The sequence below is a fragment of the Mesoplodon mirus genome (assembly GCF_964341445.2).
Source record: "Mesoplodon mirus genome assembly, chromosome: 3".
Classification (NCBI taxonomy): Eukaryota; Metazoa; Chordata; class Mammalia; order Artiodactyla; family Ziphiidae; genus Mesoplodon; species Mesoplodon mirus.
In genome coordinates, this window is record NC_138978.1 from 171,713,837 (window position 1) to 171,729,992 (window position 16,156).

At 33.5% G+C, this 16,156-nt stretch overlaps 1 protein-coding gene across 2 annotated transcripts in view; it reads left to right on the forward strand.

Moving 5' to 3' along the window:
• The window catches only part of KIFAP3 (kinesin associated protein 3), a 154,684-nt gene that overhangs the window by 133,252 nt on the left and 5,276 nt on the right, over nucleotides 1-16,156 (forward strand). The gene's annotated exons all lie outside the window — the stretch shown is intronic.

The following is a 16,156-nucleotide window of genomic DNA, read 5'->3' on the forward strand; positions in this document are numbered from 1 at the left end:
TCATTTATTTAGCTAATTAACCAATGTAAATGTTTATATACATGATGCTATTATTTTATGCCTATAAATGAATCTTCATATATTAGTCTTAGTTGACTTATTTGTTTAGACTTTTTAATAGAGAAAACTTCTTTCTAACCGTAAAAGGGCAAGGAAATTCGGTTCCACTGCTTGGACACTAATGATTTGCATTTCCCAAGGAAAATTGAATTAGATTTTATTAGTAAATTGGGCCTATAACTTTTAAGGCCAGATTCTATTAGATTATCACACATCAGCATTAGCAAATTGTAAACTTTACTGAAATATAGAAATACAAGCCAAAAATCAAGGCTAAGAATCCTGGAAACCTGGGAAGATGTTTTATCCTAGAGAAATTATACTGACTTGAAAAAGTATTTTAAGCGATTTACTTTCCTTTGGAAATTTAGAAACAAGAGAAGAAGTTGGTGACAGACTGCTCTCATCAAATTCATGTTAATTTTCAATCTGGTGATCTGAGCTAAGTTTTTGGAGGTATGCATGTTAGCTATATGTAAAATCCAAAGATGCTCCCAAAGGAAACCAAATTTATTGTCACTTTATTAGGACTTTCATTTAGGAGAAGAAATTCAGCATAATTGAGTCTATAAATGAAAAAAATAATCTGAATATGACTAGATCCTGTAAAAATGTTAACACATCAGTTATGGTGTAGCTTTGTACTAGAAGAAATGAATGGGAGTTAGTCCATTCATGACTAGGAAGTTCATTATATCACCACCATTTAAGAGTGATTATCCAATGTTAAAGTTCATACATTTTTATACATATTAATAGCATTTTTGTTGGCTGTACAGATATATAAAAATTAGTTATAAATTTTAAAAGAAAGAAAGTAGAAAGTCCTTAAGCAAAGGTGACTGCTTTTATGACATATTTGACCTATGAAATGCTCTTATTTTCAAAAAATAATGGTTTTTTTTTTAAAGGGAATAGGATGCAGATTACCATTATAATTTTATTTATTTATTTATTTATTTATTTATTTATGGCTGTATCAGGTCTTAGTTGTGGAACGCAGGATCTTTCGTTGCAGGATCTTTTGTTGTGGCATCTTTCGTTGTGGTGCATGGGCTTTTCTCTAGTTGTGGTGCACGGGCTCTCAGGCTCAGTAGTTGTGGTGCACAGGCTCCAGAGCGCATGGGCTCTGTAGTTGCGACATGTGGCACTCTAGTTGTGGAGTGCAGGCTCAGTAGTTGCGGTGCGTGGGCTTAGTTGCCCCGCGGCATGTGGGATCTTAGTACCTGACCAGGGATGGAACCTGAGTCCCCTGCATTGGAAGACATTCTTAACCACTGGACCACCAGGGAAGTCCCAGATTACCATTACAAAGTCTTGCTTATTCGTAGTCTAATGAGAATTTTAAAATTATAAGCAATTTGGTTGATGAGCACCACCACCCCCTCCAAAAAAATAAGAGAGAGAGGAAAACAGCATGTCATCTTTTATTTCCCTTAAGTCTGGATTCAATGATGCTGAGCTTACTCCTAAACTCAGGGACGGGTTGATTGATTCTAGCCCATCTGTGTTTTGATTGATATAACAATGTGATTTAGGTATTTATGAATAATTGTTTAAAAGTCCCTATATTAGAAATATTAAACATATATTAGAAATGTTAAACATTTTTTTCTTAAATATTTTTTAAAAAACAGACGAAACCTAAAGCCTATAGGTTTTTAAATGTAATATTAATTTATTCCCGTTTTCTCCATATTGCCCATAGTCCTACCAGATGTGCTATTACAAATAGCTCACCCCTCAGATATGAGCCATATGGGCTCTGTAAACTGATTTGCACTTATTTTGAATAGGAATTGTACAGATTACAAATGAATTATTAAGGTAAATGTATATTGCCAAATAAATCTAAGAGCAAAATATTAAACTGTAGTAAATGAGAAAGGAATGTGCAAATGAAGACCTGCCTGCTTTAATAAGTTTAGTAGTTACCTCCTCAGTTTCAACCAAAAGAAAAAGAGGTTTTTTTCTTTTTTTTGTTGTTGTGTTGAAAAAAAATAAAGTCTTTAAAACTGCTTACAGAAGTATCTAAGACAAAAACAAGGAAATATAATGTTCTAAACTCAGCCAGTCCAAACCATTTGAGCTGCTATGACAGCTCATAAAACTGAGAGTAGTTTTTAACTGGGCTCTGTTTTACATTGCCAAAGTGAATTTTCCTTGCAGGAAGTAGCCAGAGGGTTTATTTAGTTTCCAATCCAAGGCTTTGATCTTTCTGTACTGTCACATCTCTGGTTACATAGCCCTTTTTCACTGCAGTAAATCTGCAACCGTTAATGAGAATAAAATTTCCTCCTCCTTGCTGATCACTTGCTGTTAAATGCCAAAGCACAGCCAACTGCATATTTGCAGATTTCAGCTACAATGTATGAAAACAGGGCAATCAGTTTAAACTTGTTGTCTTTGTAATTCATTTTATTGGGCTTTCTTCCTTTTTAAGTGACCTATTTTATCAAGTAAGTGGTTGCAAGGCCAAGCCTGGGAGAAAGATTTAGAATGCTAATAAGCTGAGAGGAGAAAGGTGTGCAAGTGTTGGGGAGGCAGGGTACGGGAGTGGTTGCACATGCACGTGCACTGCCATTAATGTTCAAATTGGGTCTGCTTTCGTGCTCTTGAAAGACCCGACCTCTCTTTCCGCTCAAATAAAGTAAGCTGGTTTGTTGTTTCTTTGATTATGTTGTATGTTCAGTTTCAACATAAATTTGCACTTAATGAGTTTATTTAATAAGTCAGAACATTACTTTTCACTTTCGACTTCAGAGAAGATTTCATAGTATTTAAAGGAACTTAAAGGATTTCAAAAAACTTGATCTCTACATTGTAAGAGCTGTTCTTAAAGTAAAAAGAACATCATTATAAGTATCCACTGAACCATCTTACCAAATGGGTCCTTACAAATATTGGAAATATTATAAATATCTGTTGAATAAATCAATGGAAATTCAAAATCACATTTAATCAAGCTGAATTTTATACATTATTAAATATCTGCATCTTCAGACTGAAATACAATAAAATCTCATTTATTTTTTACTGCAATGAAACCTCTCAGTTGAAGCATTAACTATTTGATTCAGTTAATATACGTTGTTAAATTTATTTTTCACTTGTACCTTTTATCTTTACTACCGTCTTATTTTGTGGTTGGCAACTAAACTTATCTCTGTCAAGAAATTCACTTTTAGAATGCCATTTTAGATGATAGCCATTGATAAATATATTTTATTAATATATGTTGATGTAGATCATATTAATCTACATAAATATGAAATATGCTAAAATACATGAAAGAAAGAAATCAGCTTCTATTTTCTCACCATTGAAGCCAGTTACTATTATCTTATAGCTGTCTGTTTTCACAAAATAAATTATTACTAATTTCATAAAAATCAAAATGTTGGGATAAATCAACAGTGCATAATACCCATTCATTGATTTAGACAGCTATCATAGAAACAATAACTGAAAATATATTGAAACACAGAATAAGATTTCTGACTTGGGGGCAGTAAAGTCAGATCTTCTGATAAAACAGAGGACCCATTTTTGGGAAAGTGTCAGTTTTTAGTTAACCTAATAAGAAAGGAGGGTAAGAAAAGAATGGCTTGAAAATTTTAGGAGAGGGGGAGATACAGCACTACCCTAGGCCTTTTCAGAAGGTATTTAGTATAATGTAGAAATGCTGAACTTTAAACTTGTAGCTTGTACTCTTAGAATTATTGTGTTTTCAAATAAGCCTGTCTACGTGTACTTAAACTGTAACATGAAAGTTTGCATGTGGGAAAAAAATGGTAGAAACTAAAGCACAATTTTAGACACTGTATCTGAGGGTGGTGGGGACCGTTCTGTAGTTTGCTTCTTTGTTTTTCTAATACTTTAAATCTGCATCAGACAGTCCACAATCCATCCAAAATTCTGGACGTGAAAGTCCACAGAAAATTTCTTCACAAAATAAACATTTTTTAAAGTTTTTGTTGTTCTTTAAAAAGCAAAAGAAAAATCTTAAATAAGTGAAACTGCTCCAAAAAGTTTATTTCTGTAACATGAACCGTCCAGTCCAGTTTTAAATGAAATTACTGGAAAGGAATAGAAACAATGCAGGCTTCAATGCCGTACAGACTTAATCTTTATTCTAATTGTATGATTTGAAATATTATTCTCTAAAATGGTTTCAAATCTGTCTATAATCTGAGATATGCTGATTAATAGTAATGCTGGCATTTATTGAAATATATTTACTGAGTGCAAGGCAGTATGCTAATTGCTATCATTACATCTCTTATCTAATTTGATCTTCACAACAGCTCAGGGAAGGAGACATTAAGAACACCCAAGCTTATTGAGTTGAACAATTTGCCCAAGTTATCTCCCCACCTCTCAGTGTCTACTCTTATTTTTACCCCACCTCACTCTTTTCCCTCTGTTACAGGCAAGGAAGTGCCCTTTTTTTCAGAGTCCAGTTGGCTCATTTTGCTCGGAACCCCATCCCTTGTTACCTTCCTAAGGACTTCTTTCATGTCATCACTCTTTTCCCTTCTACTAGATCGTTCCTGTCAGGGTATAAACACAATGTGGAATCTCCAACGTTAAACTCTCTTTGCCGCAACATCACATTCCAGCTACTACCCATTTCTTGTTTCTCTTCATACAGTGCATCTCAAAAGACTCCCATTCACTCTTCTATTTCTCTAGTTTTGTCAAAATCGCTACTAATCTTCATATTGCCAAATCCATGGACCTTTCTCATCTTTAACTCTCAGCAGTGTTGGACACAGATATCCAGGCCCTGCTTTTGGAAACTCCCTTCTTTCAGCTCTCAAGATAGCCTGTTTTTTTAAATTTTCCTCCTAAGATCTTCTCCATTCCTTCCCAATATTCTCTGCTGGATATTCCTCCTCCTTTTCACCTTTAAATGCTGGTTACTTCAGGACTTCAACCCTGTTCTCTATCCATATCATTTTGGGGAGCCCTCTTTTCTAATTACACCCACTACCTAGAGGATTTCATCCAGATCCCATGGCATTAAATACTATCTGAAGGCTTGTATTTTTATTGGATGCCTCTCCTTTGAGCACCAGCTTTATTCCTCTCACTATTTAACATACCCAATTGAATGTTTAATAAAATTATCAGACTTAACTTTTGATTTCCTACATGCAAATAGGTGCCTCCTCTCATCTTCCATCTCAGTAAATGTCACCACCATCCAGTAGTTCAAACCATAAACTTTGGAGTCTTCCCTGGTTCCTCCCTTTTCTTCACCATTACCACCCTCCCCAGTACAAACCGTCTGCAAGTCCTGTTGTTTTCATTTCTAGACTGTCTCAAATTTGGCCTTTTCTTTCCATTTCCACTGTTAGTACTCTAGTCCAAGCCACCATCATCTGTCACCTGAACCATTCAAAATAGCCTCCTGATTAATTTCCCTGCTTCTGCATTTACCTTCCCTTGCAATCCATTTTTCCCCCATAGTAACCATTGTGATCTTTTTAAAGTGTAAATCAGATCATTTCAAATGTATAATGTGTAGTATTTATTAACTATATAATCAAGATGTATATATAGGGCTTCCCTGGTGGTGCAGTAGTTGAGAATCCGCCTGCCAACGCAGGGGACACAGGTTCGTGCCCCGGTCCGGGAAGATCCCACATGCCGTGGAGCGGCTGGGCCCGTGAGCCATGGCCGCTGAGCCTGTGCGTCCGGAGCCTGTGCTCCGCAACGGGAGAGGCCACAACAGTGAGAGGCCCGTGTACCGGAAAAAAAAAAAAAAAAAAAAAAAAATATATATATATATATATATATAGTATTATGTGCTTGTATTATAAAATTGTTGGTAGGAGCCTATGCTATATGGGAATTTTTTTAGTAACCTACATAACATAAAAAACTGCCTTTTGAATTACAGTATTTTATATACATGAAGATGATTGCCTTATAGTTATGACTGAGTTAAGGAATTCTTAGTACACGTGTATTATACTACCACATATCCAGTTGAATATATCTGTACTGATAAGGACTCATTTATACAGAACGTAAGCATTCTCTAGCTTAAAAAAAAAATGGTTTATTGTCAAAAGAAACTTGTAATGTCCCAATATTACAAGGTTTATATTAGTTTTTAATATCAAATAGCCTATGTTTTGTAGAAACAAATTCTACTCCATACTTAACATGAATAAAAGGTTACTTTGATCTTGTTACTTTCCTATTACTGGGTCTTAACTAATGACCTGTTGATAATCAATAGATCAGAAGTATAACATGTATACTGTTGGAGATTATTTCCAAAAGATACTTTTAACTTTTACTTAGTTTCTGTGATGACAAATGAAATTAGCTTTATAGAGTATTAAATAAAAATACATTAAAGGAAGAATGTGCATTTAATGTTTTCTTTTTAACACTTAAAATTTATTTATTCAGTAACCCTTATAATTTAGAAACACTTGGAGGGCTCTAGGGATAGAGGTCAATAAGAAATAATCCCTTTCCCATTGAGAAGGGTATATAGTTCAGGGTTAAAATATAATTTTTTGAAATGACTTAAAGTATCCTATTTATTATTCTTTATATCATTTTTAAAAAAAATCTTTAAAGGTAATAGTATTATCGTGCTTAGAAAAATAATTAAGGAATTAATACTAAGTACAGTGTCAGTTTTTATATAGCATGTTCCTGCTAACTTTTGTGTTATTCTCACACCTTGATTAAATAAGGGTGTGTGTATGTGTGTCCCAATGAAATAAACATCTTAAACATTTTTGATTTGTCCTTAATCTTTAGAGGACGCAAATGAATCATTAGAGAAGAATGCCATAATGTCTTAAATAGACACTTTTTTTTTTTAAGAGCATGCTGTTTGGAGTGTTGTCATTTGCTAACTTCTGTTACAAAAGATTCTACCTTTAACGTTTTCTTACAGAAGAAAAAATCAGATAATCTAATGACAATAGTATTTGTCAATTATATCTCAAAGCCAGAAAAAAAATAAAAATAATTTTAAAAGATACTGTGATGAATTTTCTTAGATAAAAAAGTAAACAGATTTATAGATTCATATTTTTGCATTTTAACCTAAGCAGTGAAATATTTGACAAAGAATCACATTATTATTAAAATACAACCTCCTGAGTTATATAGGCTGTTTAATAAGACACTGATCTTTAATGGTCTGGTAATTCACTAGAATTTAGTTACTTCATTATAACAGTAAGCACTTTGGAGGGATTAGTTCAGACAGCAGGTTTTCATAGCTTTGTAATAGAATGTCTCTTTAGAAACACATCAATGTCCTACAAAACATAATTTGAATAATTGTGAGATTTGAAGAGACATTGTATCAAAGAGTTTGATTTAAATGTTGGGTTCTGATGCCTACCATCTCATGAGCAAAGGTTTACGTAGGTAGGTAGATAGGTAGATAGATATTCCCAAGGAAATAAGTGACAAAACATTTTAGTCCTTGAATGTTTTTTAATGTTGATGTCATAGCTGTTGATGAATTCTCAGAACTTTTAATTGAAAGAGTTTTAGATTTGTTAAAATGCATTAGATTTTCTCATTTTTTAAAAAAGGCAGTAAACCTCCATTGCGGGTTATGGAAATGGAAAGGAAGTCTGGAGTTAAGGGGATTAATTATGACCTATAATCCTGTGGATTTTACCTGTAGGGATTTTAGGCCAATGTGCAGTCTTTCAGCAGTAGCCCAAATCACTTGGTAATCTCGTAAGTACTCAGCACCTCTGCCAACTAAATATAACTCAGACCTACTTCAGAGAGGCAAATGCAGCACTCTGTAATAGAATCTATTTTCAAATGTGGCCTTGTTTCTGTATTTGAGAAGAAGGGTTAGTATTTTTCTAAACTTTATACTTTTATCATTAAAGTTAATTATTGGTGAGTGTAAAATCTATGTATGGCTATGTTGGTTTTTACATAAAAGCTACACATTTCAGACTAGAGAGGCATGATCAACAAATGGTTTCTTGTGCCTGTAATCAAAGTTAAACATTTTAAATAATTAGTCTTTTGAATAGACTTATAGAGAGGAGCATAACTAATGATTTTCTGAATATCATCTCTTTTGTGGACATAAGTCAGCATTCTATCTCAAATAATATACCGTACTTTAATATATTTTTAAGCCTATTTTCTTTGTTTAGCTTTATCTAAAGTTGATACATCCCACTTTTTCAGAAATTCTTTCCATTTCAGGTTTTTCCAGCCAAAAACAAAGCACCTTCATATTGGCCTGTCAGAAATTAAAAGGCAAAACAATCTTAAAAAGGAATCCAGATTTGTGTGGACAGTATCAAGTGGTTAATTTAGCGCCCCTCAAATGTGAAAGGATGGGAGGAGGCTCCTATGAACATAGTTAGGCAAGTAAATTTTTAAATGGCAACTGTAACTTAAATTGATACAAGAAACCCCACAAAGCTGTATTTACATGGGTACTTAAACTTCATGTGGAGATCTCTTTTGAGGTGGTAAATAAGCAGGAATTCTTAAAAGTCTCAAAAAGTTTTTTAAAAAGGTTTCTGGGTTTTAAGGACTTTATAAATATTGGGCTATTATAGTTCAGCTCATTCTCTGTATATACTAAGGGGAAAACAGAAACTATGTCAATATCCTACAGTTGAATTTTGCCTTTTTCTTCTAAAATCTGAGGGAGAGAAGTACTATTTGCCATCAGCAAGTGTGCACCCTAGTCATTTTAAATCAATTTGTAATCTTTCCTTGTCCTGCATACTTGAAGTAACTAATACGGATATACCTATATGCTAGTTGGAAATACTGCTTAAAACTCTACACTGCCTGTAATTTCAAAAATGTATAGTGCATTCCCATCTCCCTGAAGAATTCTCCTCATGGTTACCCAGCTCTGCTTATGTGTCCCGTATTGTCAGGTTGGCACCACCCCAAGACAGTGAACATCACAGAATGAAGATACCCCACCCTAAACACTTCTGTGACCCTGTGCCCTTTTCAAAGAAAAGCCAACACTACAGCAGTAAACCTAAGTGCAGGAATGTATGCAATGTGGGAAGTGATGATTTGTGTGAAATAACTAAAAACCTTACCCTTGATTTACTACTTTCAAAATAAAGTCCCTGAATATAAAATAAGATGAAAAAGCATGTAAAGAGACTTTCCCAGTATTATTCATCCCTAAAGGTGTTGTATCATTTGCATACGTCTTGACATAGAATCTGAAGGGTTTTGATTGAATAATTTTATTTATACAAGCAGTCCAGTCTCACTATGGTAAAGGAAGATATGATTGGCCATGGCATTATTTTAGTGCAACAACAATTAGTTGCCTATGTGTAGGCATAAATCTCTATGAATTATGTAAGAGCCCTGTAAAGGCAAACAGAAAGCATGTGTAAGAAGCATGCCAAGTATGATAGAGTATCTCTTAACAGTCTAGATTATATGGCAGGAGCCAGAATTTCTTAAGTATTTTCTAGGGAAGCCTCTATCATTTTCATATGTCATAACAATAACACCAAGTACATACTACAAGAGTCTTTGTACTGTTCTTGTAAAAGACCTGGAAATATAATAATCTCAAGGCAGAGAGATGTTAAAAGGGATAGCCATTATTCTTATTTTACCAAAAAAAAAAAAAAAAAAGAAATCATGACAAAGAAAGTTACAGATTTAGACAGAGACGAGTTATATCAGTAGAGACATAAATTATATACAGATATTCTGGTTTTGAGGTCATTGCACCCCACTAACTTTAATAAAATGCAGGAGTCGTTGATAAGTTCATACTTAAGGTAGTGTAGCTGAATTTGTAAACATAATTATTAGTCCTTAAATTAAGGGAGAAAAATGCCCTTGTACATCAGTGATAAAGAAAAAAAAAGTATGTTTCCTTATGTTGCTTTAAAAATAATAATTTTCAAATATGGTAATAGGGCGAAGTCAGAAAAGTAATTGTTAGAATCATATACTTCTGCATTCCACTCTACACGGAATTTGCTTGGTGTCAGTGCAGTGTGTGCAAAAGATGCTTAGCCCCATTCTATGAAGACACTGTTAGAAATACCTTGTTTCATCATCAGAAGACTGCAATCTGGTTGATCAGGATGACTTCAATCAGTTTGTATCTTGACAATCTAAAATTAGCCTTAGACCTAAGTAGAAAATGAATTTACCTTTTTTTGTACAGGCCTATAATATAATAAATACATTCTCAAGGGCCAAGAGAGTTTATGAAATTTAAGAGTAGAGATTTACTTTAGTAACTGTTCTTCTAGTGCTAAATGCATTGTTGGTGTATTATGTAGTATATGGAGATCCTAAGTGCTCTAGAGGATACTAAATAACTATTAAATATTTATCTGACCTGTATTGATTACTAAAATTACTGAAGGCTGAAAGTATCTATATAACCCTGCCCAACATAGATGTTTTAATTATGCTAAGTGAAATAAGTCAGACACAGAAAGCAAATACTATATGATATCACATATGTGGAATCTAAAAGATAGAGCAAATTAGTGAATAAAACAAAAAAGCAGACTCACAGATATAGACAACAAACTAGTGCTTACCAGTGAGGAGAGGGAAAGGGGAGTGACAAGATGGGGTAAAGGGGGGGAAAAGTGTTTTTATTGGAATATATGAAATCATGTGTGTAAAACTTGAAAATTGGTAAAGTACTATAGAATTTAAAGAGTCATTCAATTTAAATTTTTTATTAAAAAAATAAAGTATCATAATAATACAAGGAAATGCCTGTTGTATATTTGATATTATAAACTTATCTTACAATCAATCAAACTTTGATGCTTAGCTACTGAAAAACATGCACTTTTAATTTGTTTAAATATAGTTTCTATTATCCATACTTGTGCCCTCAACTTTAGAAAAATATTACTTAGTCTGAGTTAGCTACAAAAAAAGGTCCTTATCAATCACCACTTGATTTTTATCAGCCAAAGGTAATTTGCAGGCTATTTAGCCTAAAAATTATTGAGACAAATAAATGAATAAGTAGACTAGGGCATAAATTGGAAACTTTACATTAAGCTTATATGTGATAAGATTTTTGAGATTTTTTTTTTACAACTAACATTTATATACCTCTTATGAAAGGTAGTAAAGAAAAAGTTTCAAAGTGATATAAAAATATTCCAAACCGTATTATTTATTTAAGAACTTCAGACAAGGTTTTAACAGAAGCTTAACATTAATTTTTAATTTACAAGAGACTGATATGTCAGTAGGGGTAGCATGCATGTTAGATAGTGATATTCCCTCTTTGATTATATCCGTATGTCAGATTTCTGTCTGCTTTATAAAGAATGATGGGGAGTTGATATAGCCCATTATGTATAGTACTTGTGATAATTTTAGGTTCTATTCCATCTCTTGAACTTGTTCATTTTGATAGTGCATTATCATTCTAAGATTCTGGTTGGTGTTTAAATTTCAGTAACTGAAGGTCATTATTCATATTTTAACTGGACTAAAAAGTTTTTAATGCTAGCATTAACTTTTGAATTATGCTCGAGCTCTTAGACTTTACAGCATGTTTAGTTTCTTTTCATTTCTTATTAGTATTTTTCAGTACTTAATAGTCTCCTGCTCCCACCTCCAACAAGAACTCTCCTCTCTGTTCAACATCAGAAACATTTTCCTCTTTGGCATGTGCTTTTAGTTCCCCAAGCAGTATAAGCAAATTGGAAAGTTCAGCTGTCATTCTTGGAAGGTCATAGATCACACTAGCAGCCTGAGTAATCCAAGAGGTTTTAAGTATCATAGCATTTAGTTTAAAGTGAAATTTGCTCTGACAGAGCTGGCAGACCAATAGGAAAAAGAAATATTTGTGCTTGGAGAAGTGCATATGTAGAGACCAAGAGTCTAACTGATGGCTGGAAGTGATTTCAGTCTAAAAAAACAAATCATTAAGAGAGTGCATAGGGGTAAAATACACAGTTCATATTTTAAAGAGTCTCAAAATGAACCAGCAACTAAGGTTAGCATTACATAGTAATTAGCTGTGGTGTTCAGACTTTAACTCACTCAGTACCAGACAGTATGGTTAAACTATCACTGTGAAAACATCGCTACTTAAACTCTCTACTTTAAACCTACAGCAGTAATTTTTGTACCTTAAAAAACCAAAGTATTATGACAGGTTATATAAATGTTGAACCAGTAACAGACAAACAATTATTTAAAGGAGGTGCTAATGACTCAGTTTATTGACCTAGGGGTTACTTAAGCAGCTCAGCAAGTTCCCTTAACATTTGGTGGTGTGAACTGAGGCATTCCTTGATATTATAGAACTGCTAATTTCGAGAAGTCCTTGTACTTAATTGAAGAAATGCAAGTTAAAGATGACAAGATGGTATACTTTCATTAAAAGATTGCTATAAAAATTTTGAGACCTTTATAAGTTTCAGTAAATATTCACTTCAGCATCATCACATCTGATGGCTTCTATTAGGCACCTATTAGAGTATTTTTTCTGTTAATTGCTACAAATAAGGGAAAAAAATATCTTCTAATGGCTCCAGTTATTTCTTTCAAGTCATTGTTCTGTTCAAGAAAGCCAATTTTGAGTCACAGGAATACAAGGTTTATAAATTCTTTCCTTAGATGTGCAAAGCAGATTAATAAGAGTAGAATAGAAGGGACTCCAGCAAGATGGTAGACTGACCTGACTTGGAAGGGCCCCCTCCTGTATAGATATAGAAAAGGTGGACAAAATATAACCCCAAGTGGCACACAAACAGAGAAGAACCACCACAAGAATATTGAACTAGGTATAGGTTATATGGTATAGGAAGATAGAACTGAATTCCCTGTATAGAGCCTGGAACTTCAAAGGGCTGCCTTTTTCTCATCAGTTGAAAAGAGGACTAGATGATTTTAATTCACCAGCCTAGAGAAGTGGCTAAAACTTGTCTTCTACCCTAAGACCCTAGATGGGGAGGATAGTCACCCATGAGGAATAGGAATCATACGCTTGCTTCATGAACACGCGTGGGGTCAGAATTTATACTATACATTTAATTCAGGAAACCCCAAGTCAAGAAATTATCATTAAAATGGTTTCAGGACAGTGAAATTCCAGGACCTTGGTATATTATAAACAAATACAGAACCTCTCTGTAGAAATATTTCGAAGCTCAAGGGCCAGCAGACAGGCAAAAAAACAAACAAACAAACCTAAAGTTGAACACGATAAAAAGTGACTAAGCTCGTGAAGAAAGGGACCGTCATGAAGAAGAATTGTCAGAGGCAACAGTAAAAGAGTAAGGCTGCCCAAGAACTAGAGTTAATAGAAGAATCTCAGTGAGACTATAAATTAAAAAAAATAATAAAAAGGTATAGAAGACTTAATGCAAAGATGATATAATATGAAAAAGTACCAACTGTAACATCTCCACATACAAAAATATAATCATTAAAATAGGCTCTGGAGATGGGTTAAATAACAGATTAAGATGTATAATAAGTGTAAATTGAATGGTATTAGCAGAGCGTCAGTGAAATGGAATTTCTTTCCATTTGGAATAAATCAGTGACTATTTTACACATGCTTCCTCCATCATTAGTACAAATTAGTCTTTATCTGAAGCATCTCAGTATAGTAACTAAATTGAAAGGATTTGTCCCCAAGATGGTATTTTCCCCTTAGAACTGACAGATGTCTTTTTCAAAAAAAATTTTTTAATAAGTTCCAGATGAGTACGTTAAATACAACCTCCCACTACTCCTATCATTTATAATTTTGAAGAAAATATTGCTTAGTTTGATTTCACTAAAAATATGATTCTTTAAAATTGATAACCATGCATATAAAAGATTAAGAGTAAAAGAAAACTAAATGGAAAATGACAGCTAAACTTGATACATATTGGTGAAACTCATTAAAAGACTGCTTCACTCTGCTCATTTTCTCAATAATACAAAGGCTCAAGTCAAAAGCAATCAGTAACACTTTTGAGCAACCTAAAATATATATTATTACATTTAAATTTATAGAAACAAGATGTTATTGACAGGTTCAATGAAAATTTTAGAAGTTTTCCTATAATAGTAGTACTTTAACATGCAAGTGCATTACATTTTTCAGTGTCCAAGACAATCAGCATCTTCTCTCATTTTTATAGGCCTCCACATTCACAAAACTTTTTTGCATATGAATGATAGCGATTCCTATTTAACTCTAAATTGTTTCACATATATAAAGACATCGATTATATGAAAAAGCAATGGAAACCACATTCTATCAATGTTAAATATGCTGAGAAGTTTAACTTTGATAAAGCTTGCTTTACAACTTTGTAAAAGTACGATACTCGGTGATAAAACAAGCTCTCCATCTAGCGGTGGATCTCTAAATTGCAAACATTTAGATCTTGATTTAGTAATACGTCACTATACAAATGTTAGGTATAATTTTATAGGTATTATGTCATTCAATCCAGACTTCTCTTGTTGCTATATATGAATTTCAAGAAAAAAATGCTCTCTTCTGCCAGAATAGCCCATCTTTTCCTGTTCAGTACAGGGACAGACTGCTTCTACAGTTTGATTTCATCTACATGGAATACTACAGCCTCTTATTTATTTGATGAAACATATTCCCATATTAAAGGGGCAAAAATTGTTTCATTCCAGTTAACTATAACCTCAAATTTTTGGCCAGTTTGAAGTTCTTTCTCTTCATTCTCAGTTCTCAAATAGTAAATGTATAACTTAAAAATCCATTTCAAAAGAGAAAAGATACCATTTTTTGTCATGAAATGTAGCATATTTGATCATTGTTAGTTCTGCCAATGCCTCTACAGACTCGCATTACTTCACATATGGACAGCCATAATATTCTTAAATGTTCCCCATGCTCTTGCCTCTCAACCCCTTGTTCCCCAATTATCTTTTTGAAACACAGAAGTAAGTTGTTCTTGGTCCCCTTCTTAAAAACATTGACAACTCTCCAAAAGTACGTGGTTCTTAGTATGGCACATGAAGAACTTTTAAAATCTGGTCCTAACCTCCCTTTCTAGCTTTATCTTCTGCTGCTGCTTATATTGCAAACCTAAGACTTTGACCATAACAAATCATTTGCTCTTCTTCAGCCCTTTCTCTTGCTCAGGCTGCCACACCATCAGGAATTCTCTCTCTCTCCACTTGTGAAATCCTACTTGTCCTTTAAGAGTCATCCATTCATGCAATCAAACACTTTTTGAAATCCCACGCCATGTCAGATACAATACTAGATGCTAGTGATATAGCAATGAATAAGATAGTCCTTACCATTCATGGTGCTTACAATCTAATAGGAAATGAAGACAAAAACTAAAATGTCAGGAAGTGACAGATACATTAAAATCAAAGTGTTTTCTATAAAGGCTTTCTAGCTCTTGAGATTCTACTGTAACAATTTGTACATATCTCTAATATACTCTCACATTATGTTATTTGGTCCTATTCTACTCTGTAGTAATTTATAAATGTACTAGGGTAACACAACACATTATTATCAGAATTTTGTTCCACGTTAGTTGCCTCCAATCCATGGTCAGGGACCATGTCTTGTTTTATTATTGCCTTCCAAGCAACACATCTTTTTTTTGACACTGACTTCCAACACTATACTTAACACATTATAGAAAGTCATGTACTATTTGAATGGATGGGTAGATGGATGTACAAAAGATCACTATTACGTAGACCTAAATTTCCCATGACAAGTCATACTTAAGCTGAAATTACTCTGATGATAAATTTATAACCTAGTTGGAAAGGAAGATAAACATACTGATTTTGGTTCTATGATCAGTATATTGGAGTAATTAATAAAAAGAATGAACTGTTCTAGGAGACTGTTACTAAATTATTTCATGCAGTGTTATAATGTCCTGGAGCTGTATCCTCCAAAAAATGTTAAGTCCTTTCACTTAACGATCCCAAAAGAATTCCAGCCTTCAGTATTATCTTATGGATCACAAAGATAGGTAGTTAATAAGTGTCACTGTTCCCTACTTGTAAGTATATTGTCATAAAGGATTTTGTCATAGGGAGAATAGAATCCCCAAAGAAAGACCTAAGCTAAAAAGGT